At 37.0% G+C, this 12,401-nt stretch overlaps 1 protein-coding gene across 5 annotated transcripts in view; it reads left to right on the plus strand.

Moving 5' to 3' along the window:
• The window catches only part of WAPL (WAPL cohesin release factor), a 158,322-nt gene that overhangs the window by 95,368 nt on the left and 50,553 nt on the right, over positions 1 to 12,401 (plus strand). The gene's annotated exons all lie outside the window — the stretch shown is intronic.

Genomic DNA, 12,401 nt, shown 5'->3' on the forward strand with positions numbered 1-12,401 from the left:
AGCTGAACGAGGTCTAAGCATTTGGCTGTCTTAGGAGACAGCTGGCAGCAACCATGATTAAAAAGAACTGCAGCTGTGCTCTGGCTGGCTCAAAGCATTAAGAAACTGATAGCAGGGAGGGGAAAGGTCTGCCAGAAAATGTGTATGCCCGTAGAGTTCCAGTGTTACAAGGTTTGTTTAGATGGCAGTAGTTATACTGGATATATAGATAGCTGGGGTTTATCCACAAGTCCTCTCTCCTTCAGTTGTTTTTGTTATGTTCCCCTTTTTAAGATATCTCTTCTCCCTTTACACACAGAATTTTCTTGTTGTGTCAGTAGCCCAAGTTCAAACTAGTGTGATAATTGTTCTCAATTTTTTTTTTCGCTTTGGTATTACTCTGATACTTCTCTGAAGATTTGATGCTGGTTTTTTTTTTCTTGGATGTTTTTCAAAAGTCTGAAATGACTGAAATTCTGTTTAAATTTCAGTATTTATCTTGGTTTGCTAGAATAGCAATAAGGAAAAAGGCCCCAGTGTTTAGGAAGGAATATTCTGATTTCTGCAACATGTTTTTCCTAATGGCAGGGCAACGCATACTATGTATGTCCATGTACAGAGAGCACAAAACTTTTTTCCCTCTCAATCTATAACTCCTCTTTCCCAAATAACAGCGAGATTCTGAATACCTTTTTTGGAATCAATTTTTTTAAAGTCATTCTTTCTTGATGGACTTGTACAATGAACAGTTCTTAAAAGGTCAAACTTTTGACTGCTGCTTAAATTCTTTCATGTTTAAAAAGTTGAAATACCTTTACATTCAAAACAGTTGGTCAGTGCTTGTGGAAGAAAAAAAACTCTTAAGGCGCATACCTCTTAAGTGGGCCAAAGCACACAGGAAAGCAGAAAACAGTTGGTAAGGAAGCCATTTCAGGTTCAAACTGCTGAGATCTTATTAACTGTATGGAAAATGATTTTCAAGTTCAAACTTAGCTCATATTTTCTTTTAAGAAACTGCCACTGTATTCAGTAAAGGATTTCAACATATTTGAGTAGTGTCTGAATTCAGACTGACTTAGCCTAAGGATGCATTTGTTTTGACAGTTATTAATGCTATGATATAATATGCTTTAATACTTTTTTTTTCATAAGGGCTAACACTACAAAAGTCGATGAAAGCAAGCTTTTTTGGCGTTTGCCAGCCCTATGTGTTGCCTGTGACACTTTGTCTCGTTTTCTCTGCGAGGGGGAAGTAGTTAGCTTCCCGGATCTGCTTTCTCCTGCTGCTCTGAGCAAAAGATGCCTGTCTGAGCTACTGGTGAGGAAGAATGTGTCTGTTACACTGGACTTTCCATCAGAGGTGAACACATGATACAGCTAGTTCAGGCTCTGACAACTCTTCTATTACAGAGCATAGCAGCTCTTCTAACCCTTGGATTTGATGTTGCACAATTTCTCGTCTCTTCAGGACTGTTTTAGATTTCTAACCAAGTAGTCTTGTTTGCACTGTTGTAGAGTTCTTCAAAGTTTAATTCTTTGCTGAAAGACAAAAAATAGTTTTCTTTCTGTAGGAAAGGGTTTTAGCGTCGTTTACTAAAACTGCAATTTGTCCTTCACTTGTGAGAGTTGTAGACTTTGCATGCAAGTTGGGAGAGGGCATGTAGTATGTTGGGTTTTTACATAATATCAGTGTCTGTAGAGTCACATTATAATTTATATTGTTATGAATGTGGATAGATACAGGTGTGAGGCAGTGTTAAAGTCACGTTTTTCTTGTAAGTGTATACTCACCAGAAGAAAAACAGACTTTTAGTGAGGTTTTCAGAATGTTGTTGAAGAGTTTTAAGCAAAGCTAGAAAGAAGAATGAAGGGGGAGCAACAGTTATTCCAGCTCTGAAAGATAAGCTGTAAGACTATAGGTGCAACTTGAACAAAAATACTTACCTGGGAAAACAAAAAGGGTCAAAGTGGAAGGGAAGTTCTAGGGCTTTAATTTGATAGAAATTGAGAGGCTGGATATAGCTGATGACAAGCAACCTAGTTTAATTTTTAGCTATATTATTATTGGAGGAGGAAATGCCTTTAGTAATGAAGGAGTAACTTAGTAATTTTGATGGTTTTCCCCAAAAAAGTTTGCTGGGCAGGAAGTTGTGCTGAACACAGCACTGTTTGTGGTTTGGCCAGGTACGTGTGTACAGATTGGTATGAAGGTGGTATTGAGGTATGCAGTGGCTTAAGTTACAATGAAAGATCAGTGATCAGGCTGAGTATCTATTGATTGCTAGCTGAAGAAGTAGAAGAAGAAGAGAAAAGCAGTTTGATTGTTACTTTGAAAAACATCTTTCCATACCATTGAAAATTGTGCCTGAGATAAAGTGATTAGCTCTGTGAATATTTTCTGCACAAGAGGGAAGGTGGTCATATCAGCCTGCACCCCTGTGAAAGGCTTTCATTTCCATTGAAATACACGGACTTTAAAAAAAGCTGTACACTGGCTGACAGGAGGTATCCCTTTTGCACCGCTGTAAGACAGCCTTTCAGAATGCCTACTGGTATTCCCCAGTGGAAGAAAAGTCTATGATGAATTACTTCTTATGGCTTAAACAGGGGTCCAAGGTGAGAAGCAATAATGTGGTAGTTAGGGTTCAATCCGTCACAGGGTGGAGGCACAGCACAGTGGGGAGTTATGGCAGCAGCAGCAGAACAGTTCATGTTCTGAAAACGTGAAAATCTGTTAGGTTCGTGGAATGAAAATAATGGTTTATTAGGGATGCTGAACATGGTGGTACCTAAGTGAAAGGCTGCATCTAGGTGATTTGAAAAAAGAAAAGGTGTCTTCTGTCTCACAAGCTATGTATTTAGGAGAATAGCTACTCTAACCGAAGAGATGTAATGTGATTGAGAATTTGTTTTGTACATAGTCTTAATAAATGATAAATTCAAACTTTTCATATAAATTGCTTTGGAATTTTGATATTCAGGGTGCTGGAAAGGAAACAAGAAAAGCTATTCTTAAGGAAAATATTTCTTTGATGGCAGTAAATTAAATCTCATCACTTCAGGGTTTTCTGTGGAGTTCTTCTGCAAAAGATGATGCCACTTAAAACATCTGCAAAGAGGCAAATAGTGTCTATCCAACCTGCACGCAAGCTTGTTGGGAAGTCATTTTGATTCAAAGAGAGAGAAGAACCAGAATTACTTAAGAATTTGTAATCATTGCTATGGATGTGGTCGTTCTATAATTTTAGCTATTTTCGTGTGATTGTCAACCATGAAACTGGTCTTTGAGAGTCTAGTCTTCTGAGGCTCTTATGCTTCTCATCTTCTGTTTATGCCTGCTAACAGGCACTGCTTTTCGAGATCTTATAGGCATCAATGGATAATGACAGATCTAAGTAAATTTTGTCGATTTCTTAGAATTGTGTATTTTATATCCATAAGCTTTTTTTCTGTGTTTCCCAGCTGTTCAATCATAGGCAGAAAATGGATCAAAGGAGTTTAATCTGTAACCTTTTCTCCTTACCAACCAAAACATTTCATTTCCAATGTAGAGTAGAAGAGAGAAACTGTAATGAAATTAATTTTCTTATTTGGCAAAAAGTGTGGCTTCTCTGCAGTTGCTGGTTTTCTGTCCAAACCAGAGAAGACACTGTGGGTATGTCTCACTTGGGCTCTCATCCCAGAAATGAGGAATGTGATACAAGCACCTGGTAAAGATTCGTATTTTCCGTTAGCTTGGTCAGCTTTAAGTTGTAAAGTGATGTAGCTTTGTGCTTGGGAACATTGGTGATGGCGTAACAGAGCCATAATAAATGTTTCTGAGTGTTCAGGAACACCAGACTGAGCTGCAGCTCATAATGAGCTTAACAAACTGTTTCCTACATCCTGTGTCAGTGGTCTGTTCAGGAGCTCTAGCCTGGAGGGATCTGAAGGCTCTGGATACATCTTTTTTTTTCTTTTGTCTTACTGCTTTCTTCTTGATGTTTCGTTTTCTTGCTTTTACATCTGTCTTGGTAGTCAAGTGTCTATTTGAAGAGAAATAAAGAGGAATATAAAATTAGCATCTTGCCACCTGCCTGCCCTTTTAAAGATTTCATTGCTTCTGACTAACTTTAATATTATCTATACATTTGCAATGAATTCTGTGAATGTGTGGCTAATCCTAAAAGAAACCTAGTTTAAATTTGTAGATTTCTTTCCCATTTATAATAATTCAGTCATGATCCTTTCAGCATGAAAGTGAAGGCTTCTACAGCTAGTTACCACAGCAATGAAGATGCATAAGGTCTCATGCTACAAAAGCTATAGAAGACAACATGTTTTTTTCATTTGTACTTTGGAGGATGCTTTCGTTAACATCATCAAGAATTGCTAGAAATGAGAGAAAACTAACCTGGAGTTCAAGTTAGTAGGGCTAACATTTAATACTGGCAATTCTTCCGTGAGTATATAGGGGAAATAAGCATTTGTTTTGCATATGTGATAATATTTTACCATCTTACCATGTTTTCTTAGCATACCAAAGCTAACATTGACTGTCCTTTTCTGTTCTTCAATTTCCTAATAACACTTGTTGACCAGTTTTGATCAAACTTTGAGTGGTAGTGAGAGATTTCAAAGATACAATGCTATTTCAAGTGTGATTAAAAAATGTTTGAGTGAAAAACTGAGTTGAATCAATTCATCCGTTCCCTTACCTCTCTTGTCTGCATGCTGGTAAGGGTAATGCAGTTATAACTGGGTCCCTAATCCATTTTAAAAGGCAGCAGCAAGCTGCTAGCCAGCACATGTTGCTGTGCATGATCCGCAGTGCGTGCTGTCTCCTGCCCGGTCAAAAAGGTTGGTGTTGAGGAGGCTGCGGGGGGAGGGTCGGGGGGTGGTTGAGTTGTGGGGCAATGAGCTTTGTTCTGTGAGCCTGGAATCTCTTCAGGACAGAAATTTACATCAAGAGACATTGTTCTCACAGCCTGGGAGACTGTTCTGTGCTCCAAGTAACTAAAAAATAGCAAATAAGGTACTGTAGCTCTATCGGTGAATTGTTAACAAAAGCATATAATATTTTACTTTAGGCAATTAGTGTTAGACTGTTAATGAGGATTTGATTTTTATGGAGCTGAAAATTATGTTTTCAGACTTAGAGCCAAGCAACTTAGTCTTGTTAGTTAAATGGAAATGAAATTGAAATGGGGGCTAGGCTGGAGGATATGTTGTTTGATGGCTGGTTTGGGTTATGGTATTTTTTTGCCAAGAAGAGCATTTGGTTTCCTAACAAACTTTTCCCCTTGACTTTGTTTTGGATTCCATCTTGGTAGATGCTGTACCCTAAGGATCAGAGTATGAAATTGTTAACTCTTGCACCATCGGTAGTTGATGATGAGAGTGTTATCTTTTCTTCAGACTTCAGTGTTTTCTCTTCAAGTAAGAAGGTTCTGTGAAACTTCTAATCTCCTGTGAGAAATTGTAATAATAGTGTTTATGGCTTCCCCTTTCAGCATTAACCTGCTCGCTGCTTTTAGGCCATGCCTGGAACAGGTTTTGACCAAGTTTGAGTCAATGCAAGGGTAAATACCGTTATGGTGAACCTTGAGCAGGATTGAGGATAGTTTCTTGTAATGTGTACCTAAATGCTAAATGAGCAGTCAATCATATCAACATAGTTTCATTACTGTAAATATCCTAATATGTCATTAGTGATGATATGAGAAAATACTAGTTTGAGCTGTCTAAGAAATTCTTGGAAGAATCTTTGAAGCTGTCCAGCAAAAAGATAAGTAGCTGTAGTTTGACAAAACAGAGCAACTCTGGCAAGATATATAACAAATCCTGGAAAAACACTTCAGGCTCCTGGGACCACTTGTGCAACCTCTTTAAGCTTCTGTCTCTGCTCCTCCCTGACATTTACTTTCTCCTCCCTTCTCCCCAGGTACTTTCAGGTAGTTTCTAGTATTCTCTGCCTGTACCTCCTTTCAAAATCACCAGTAGGAAAACTTTGTGTTAATTACTCATTGAACTGTTTGTCATACTGGGTGTCTTTGCCTGGCTGCTCTGGATTCTGCTGGCCTATTGCAGCTGTAGGTAACACAGCTGGGTTTTGCTTGTTCCTTTTGATCTCTTGATGCTTATCACTAGGTGCTGGAATCAAGCTCACTTGTTTCAGAGAAGATTGCATTGTACGTACAGGTGGTATTGCTCAGTGGCTGTCACAGCTTTCTGTTGCTTGTACCAGTAATTTCACCTTATGTGTACTTGTCATTACCAGAGGTGAGAAGGAAGTAATGAATGTGTTCCACATCACTCCAGGCAGTGGGGGACAGTCAAAGGTCAGATTTAGAATTACTCATATTTTTGCATTTTTAAAACCTTTATGCATTTATATCTGTGGGTTTTTTGCCATTTTTTATACAATACAAAGTGAGGGAATCACTTAGCCAATTGTGGAGATAAATTGCCAGATGGTCTCTTTATTGGTTCTTCTTGCAATTTCTTTTTTCTTATTTCATCATCAGTCCAGAAGTGAAATTTTTTTTGAGCCAGGTGAATAGAGAGATCCCTTTTTATGTTCACTGCCTGTGCTAGAAGGCAGCTTGAATTAGTACCAGAGGTCCTGCTCAACTTGGTCTACCATGGCTTTTGCTCTGGAAAAACTATTGGCTTTCACGTGTTTGTTCTTTAAGACAATATACAACTAAAGATTGATGGTAAGAAGCATATTGGAAGTTGTCTTTCTATCTTCAATTAGTAACTTTGTTTTCTTTGTAACATTCAGTTTAAAACACATTTTATGGATGGCATAGAATTAAAAACAAAAAAGTGATTCTTTTCACTATGGCAGTTTCTGAAAGCCTTGCAATTTTTTTAGACCTTTCACCATCTCGACAAGTCTGTAATTACGTGGTGTCTTTTATTATTACCGTGATTGAACTAAATGTTTTGTGGGTGGGGAGATATTCCTTCCTTTTTTTCATATAGTACAATGAAGAAATAGTAATGCTTCTGAGGGCTGTTTGGGAGCAGATTTTCAGGTAGATGTTAGTTCCTTAAGAACAAAAAACTTGGGCAAAAACTTGGGTTAAACTTTACTTGAAAATAAGGGTCAGATGTATTATGGATATTTAATGAAAAAATGAAGTTGAAATTTGAGACATGTTAATGTTAAAATTATCAGAGATGTGTCGTATCTCTAAAGAAAATTAATTTATCTTTTTAAAAAAGTCTTTTAAAAAGATTGTCTGAAATAGCATTCTTCCTTTTGTACATGATCTTAAAAAGGAAAAGGCTAGAGGTAGTCTCACTGCAGCTACTTGAGGTAGCCAGAAGGCATTTTCTGTGTTGTTGAATATATAGAATAGTATTTGTTCCATCTAATAAGTGAGTGCTTATATTAAATAAGTACTTTTAAAAAAGATGTGAACAGAATATTCTCTTTGTATCCATCTAGTGTAAATTATGTAAGTCTAGATGTGCATTTGTTTAATGTTTAAAGGTTTATTACTGAAAAACCAAAGGTTTATTACTGGAAGAGCAGTGGGATTTTGAGAACTTGGTTATATTCCCACTGTTAGAACATTTTCATATATCTAGAGGACTATAAACTATTACTTTATATAAATTGAATATCTTGCAGTGTATGAACTTGAATTTTTGTCTCTACAAAGCTGACTTGGAAAATAATCATCATAATCACTTAAATACAGCTTTGAAGTTCGGTTGTGTGCATCTCTCTGTGAAAACATCTCAAGGTGTTTGGTAGGAAAGAGTAGAAGTTTGTTGTTTTTTTTTTTTTAAATTCATCAACAATACTTATGACATCCCAATCTTGCTAGTGACATAAACTAGAGCATAAAATAAAACAAAAGGTATGTATGAATGCGTGGGTGGTTTTTCTTTATCAGTTAACATTTAATTTAGACCTGCCAGTCATTTAGATTGGTTCTCTCCTACTCTGGTAATTAAGTTCTAGAGATTTAAACAGAAAACAAATCATGATTACTGCAGAAGATTGTTATGGTTCTTAAGAATGTTGTGCTAGTACCTGGGGAAAAAAAAGAGTCTCTGGTGGATTATACAGTTAAATGCTATTGCTGATCTGAAATTACTTGAGTCTTATTCTGGTATTTGAGCCTAAAAAAGAGCTGTTAAAATTGGGAGGAGAAATTACATGACTCTTTTGAACTACAGAATATCTAATCATTCAAAATTAGTTCATTTTCTCATATCTTTTCTCTGCTTTCTGTACCTGTAAATAAAATTATATGTTACATGTTTCCTACAGTCGTGCTACTGTAATAATTACTACAGATAAATATAGTAATTTTTTAAATCAAGGTTATCAGAATTGCTGGTATTGTACACCTTTGGGCAATTAGCAAGTGATTTGCAGTAATTTCTGGTATAGAAGCTTCAGTCTGACAGCTATTGACCCACTGATGAAATGAAAACAGTGGCTTGACAAAGTATCCTTTGAGGAAGTATTCCTCTAAATGTCACTGCTTAGTTTTCCACTAATGCATTATGATGATCCAGTTATAAAGCCAAACTTTCTATCTAGTGTACAGGAAACAGTTCACTGGTTACATGTTCTATCAGCCTTGCTTATTATTAGAAATGGAAAAACTTCCCTGCTGCCGTTACTGAGACTTCTGAAGTACTGGGTGGTTTTAAAATTTCAGTGTCACATAGGCACAAAATGGAGGAGGTGAACTGCCACTTATTTGGTGTTCAAGAGTAAGCTTGTATGCTGTATTAAATTACTAGCTGAGATTGAAAAGTGAGATGTAACATTTTGTTGATACTTGTGGAGTCTTTTCAGAGACAACTCAAAATTCTAAGTTGCTTATGCACACACTTAAAATGATGCATAGCTTATGCAAAGGTAACAGAAGTTCTACTGTGGTACAGAAAGCTGTTAATGATGAATGTTTGACTTTTAAGATAATTTCTTGGAATTGTAGTAAACCACCAATAAAGCTGTTTGACTGAGATAGAATGGATTTTAATTTATTAGTCAGCTGAGTTGACTGGAGAAAGTGATTTTCCTCAGATTTAGAGATGAAGAGAAACAACAAATTCAAGGCTGGAAGGTGTAGATGTGTGGTGCTACTGCGTTAACCCATTCTGATCCAATTTTACTAGTATGTGGGTGTACTAATGCCTTGAAGTACCTGTGTGTTTTTGGTGGTTCTCTCAGAGGCGGTGGAGACTGGCGTTGAGGAATTAATAGGTAGCTCAGTTTCCTCAGTTTTGTAGTTGGGGCTGCTGAGAACGAGCATGAGAAGAGTCTGCAGATGGGGTAAGTGTGAAATTGGAGATGCTAACAGGAGCCGCTCTGGGAAGAAAAAAGGAGAAGAGCAGGCAGGTTGGGTAAGTGTGAAATTGGAGATGAGAATAGGAGCCACTCTGGGAAGAAAAAAAGTTACAACCTCATTGCAGCAAGTACAGAAAAATTGAAATAGAGAAAATAGATGTGAAGATTGTTCTTGTCATGATGCATCTCTCAACTGATGCTTCAGTTTGTCCAAACGAGGCTGCTGCAATAAGAGAGTAGAAAGTTTTGTTCCCTTAATAGGTCACAGACTAGACTGTGTTGCTTGCTCAGAGTCCTACAAATATTAGGCTAATTTTAGCACATTCTGAAATATTCTAGAACAACTTGTAGAATAGTTGTTCAGTGTATGTAACTACATCATCAAAATTAATATTTTCATTGAGTGAATTTTAGTTACCTGTTTGGATTTATTATTATTTCATGAAATATCTAATGTATATTAGAAAAACTTTTTAAAATAAAAGCAGCACTGTATTTGATGTGTCATAAGGATCATCTTTCTTACAAAGGCCTGGTAGGTGATGGCTTTAGCTCTTGGTTACTGACAGAGTAACTTCCTGGCAAGGGACTGAGAAAGTAAAGTGCTTTCAACTGCTAAACACTACTTCAGAACTGATGAATGAACAGAAGAATTCAGGGATTATGTTTTGGATGACATGATCTTAAGTGAAAGACTTAAATATGCACTCCGTGAATATCTTTGCTTTTTGCTTATTGAAAAGCTGGCGTTTTAAGAGAACATATGTGAAAGTATGTATTATAGAGTAGTCATGATTTTTTTGTGATGTGTAATAGCAGAGTGTAAAAAAACCCAACCAAACAAAAAAAACCCCAAACCCCACAACCAAACAAAACCCTCCAATTTTTTCCGCGTAGTTGATTAATGTTTCTTTGGAGACAGATTCCTTGGTAATTTTTTGCATTCATTTTTTGTCAGTGCTATTCACATGTATGTGCTATATATATTTTTATACATCTTTGGCCTCTTAAGTCTGTGTTCCAGGCTTGATGTGTTCATCTTTTCTGCTTGAGAGTACAGACTGTAGCTGAGATAGTGATTCAAGCTAAGACAACGTAAAATTAAATTTCACCTGTTGTCACCTGAAAACAGATTCCTGAATTATTTGACTCTTTGATTGTAGTGTGCGTGTACACACATGTATTCTATTCTTGCCCTGGGAAGATGAGGTTTGATTTGGTCCTGGTATGAAATGCAGCCCTTTAAAATCTCATACTTCCTAGGGATGAGAAAACCATTCCTTTTCCAGATACATGTACTGAAACTTCTTACTAACAATTCAGTAAAGTATCATTTAGTAAGCAAAGACAGGCATATTTTAAATGTTGCTTAAACTTCTATTAATGCAAATATGCATTCAGACATGGAACAATGGTGGTGAGGCTGCAAAATAGTGTATTTTAGCAAGAAAGTCTGAAAAATTTTTAAGTTCTATTTGCTGTTTTTCATGCCTGACTATTATGATGGTCTTCAGTTGCACAATAATATTAAACATATGGGGGGAAAAGGAACATATTGTACATTGTCAAACTCACTCTTTGATTACAGACAGATTAATTTTGGTTTGACCTCTTAGATTATCACAAGCATGAGCTTGAAATGGGAATAACAAGATTTTTTGTCTAATGTATTGATACTGAAAAAGGTTAAGCAAGATTCCACCACTGAGATGGCTAGGACTGACGTTCTTGGGGGAATTTAGTTTTGCATTTCATATATTCTGTAAAGAGCTTTTATTATTTCTAGCTGACTGTGTAAACTTCTATGGCAGACCTCAGCTGGATTCTCAGAAAACTTAGATGCAGTTTGTGAGATACTATTTGTCCTGTCTCCCTGAGGAATTCAAGCTTGGACTAAACCAATTTCCTGCAAAACTTGACTTGGTAGTCATTTCTTTTACTAGAATTTTCTGCTTGTGCCTTAAAGTTCTTTTATAAGCCATATGTGCAAGTATGGCATTTAGATGATGCCATTTTAATTTGAAAACAAATGAACAAAAGTCCCTAGAACAGTACCAATGCTCACTTACTGATCAGGAAGGTTGAAACCTTTTGGTCACTGCTATGAAACCCCTGTGCCATTTGGGTAAGTGGTAGCTTGCTGACGTTTAATGCAGTCAGGACTAGTGCTAAAGGATGCTAAAGCCTTCATTTTACTGGTGAGTTTAGGAAGCGTTTGCTGCCTCGCAAATTTGAACCTTATGGATTGTGTTCTGCCAAGGGAGCTTCTTTTGTTACTGTAGCATTCTGTGTCTGTGTCTTTTAAGCATGTTCTCTTCTAGCATTTTTTCCGTACTTGTCCCTGTCCTGGTTGCTTCTGTTTCTCTAGTTTATCTCACCATGTGCTAGTCTTCTATGCATCAGGGTCGTCTGCATTCCAGTCAGACTTCTTATCTTGCTTCTCCTGGCCCAGGCAGCCAGTACAATGAGTGTTGATAGTAATGGTAGACACCTTGGTTCCTGTGTCTGGTTATACTGTCTCACAGAAATTTCAAAGAAATTTCAAAGAAATTTCTGCTCATCTTGTTTCCAGGAAGTAACGCACTTTTGTTTCTGGGTATCTTTGTGTGTGCATGAGGTGCAACAACAGAGCATGACAGATGCAATCTTCATGAAACTCTGATACCAAATCCACTGAGCTTTTGTTGGTATTCAGGGCAACCAAAGATAATGGTTCCCTACCAGTTTAGAGGACAAGGGGTGGAAGACTTAGTATTTTCTTTCCTGGCATTACTGTTGTGTGGGTGCTGCTCGGCTGGAAACAAATCTTAAAAAAACTGATTTCTTACAGTGGAATTTGACAATGTAAGATGCAGGTGTGGCTATGAGTTGGAGAAGTGCGACGCTAACTTTTGGCAGCAGCTCTTCAGATCTGTAGAAATTCATTGTAGAAACCTGCATTTCAGAAGTGATTGAATTTAAAAATGTGATGAGAATTGCATTTTCTGTATTTCTTCTGGAAGTCCAAATATTTTAATTTGAAGCAGCAAAATAAAATAACAGTTACTGAAGTTGTGTGCCATTCTGTTCAGGGTACATTGATCAAAACTTATGATATAGTCTGTAACAGGGACTGTAG

Source organism: Balearica regulorum, chromosome 7, assembly GCF_011004875.1.
Source record: "Balearica regulorum gibbericeps isolate bBalReg1 chromosome 7, bBalReg1.pri, whole genome shotgun sequence".
Classification (NCBI taxonomy): Eukaryota; Metazoa; Chordata; class Aves; order Gruiformes; family Gruidae; genus Balearica; species Balearica regulorum.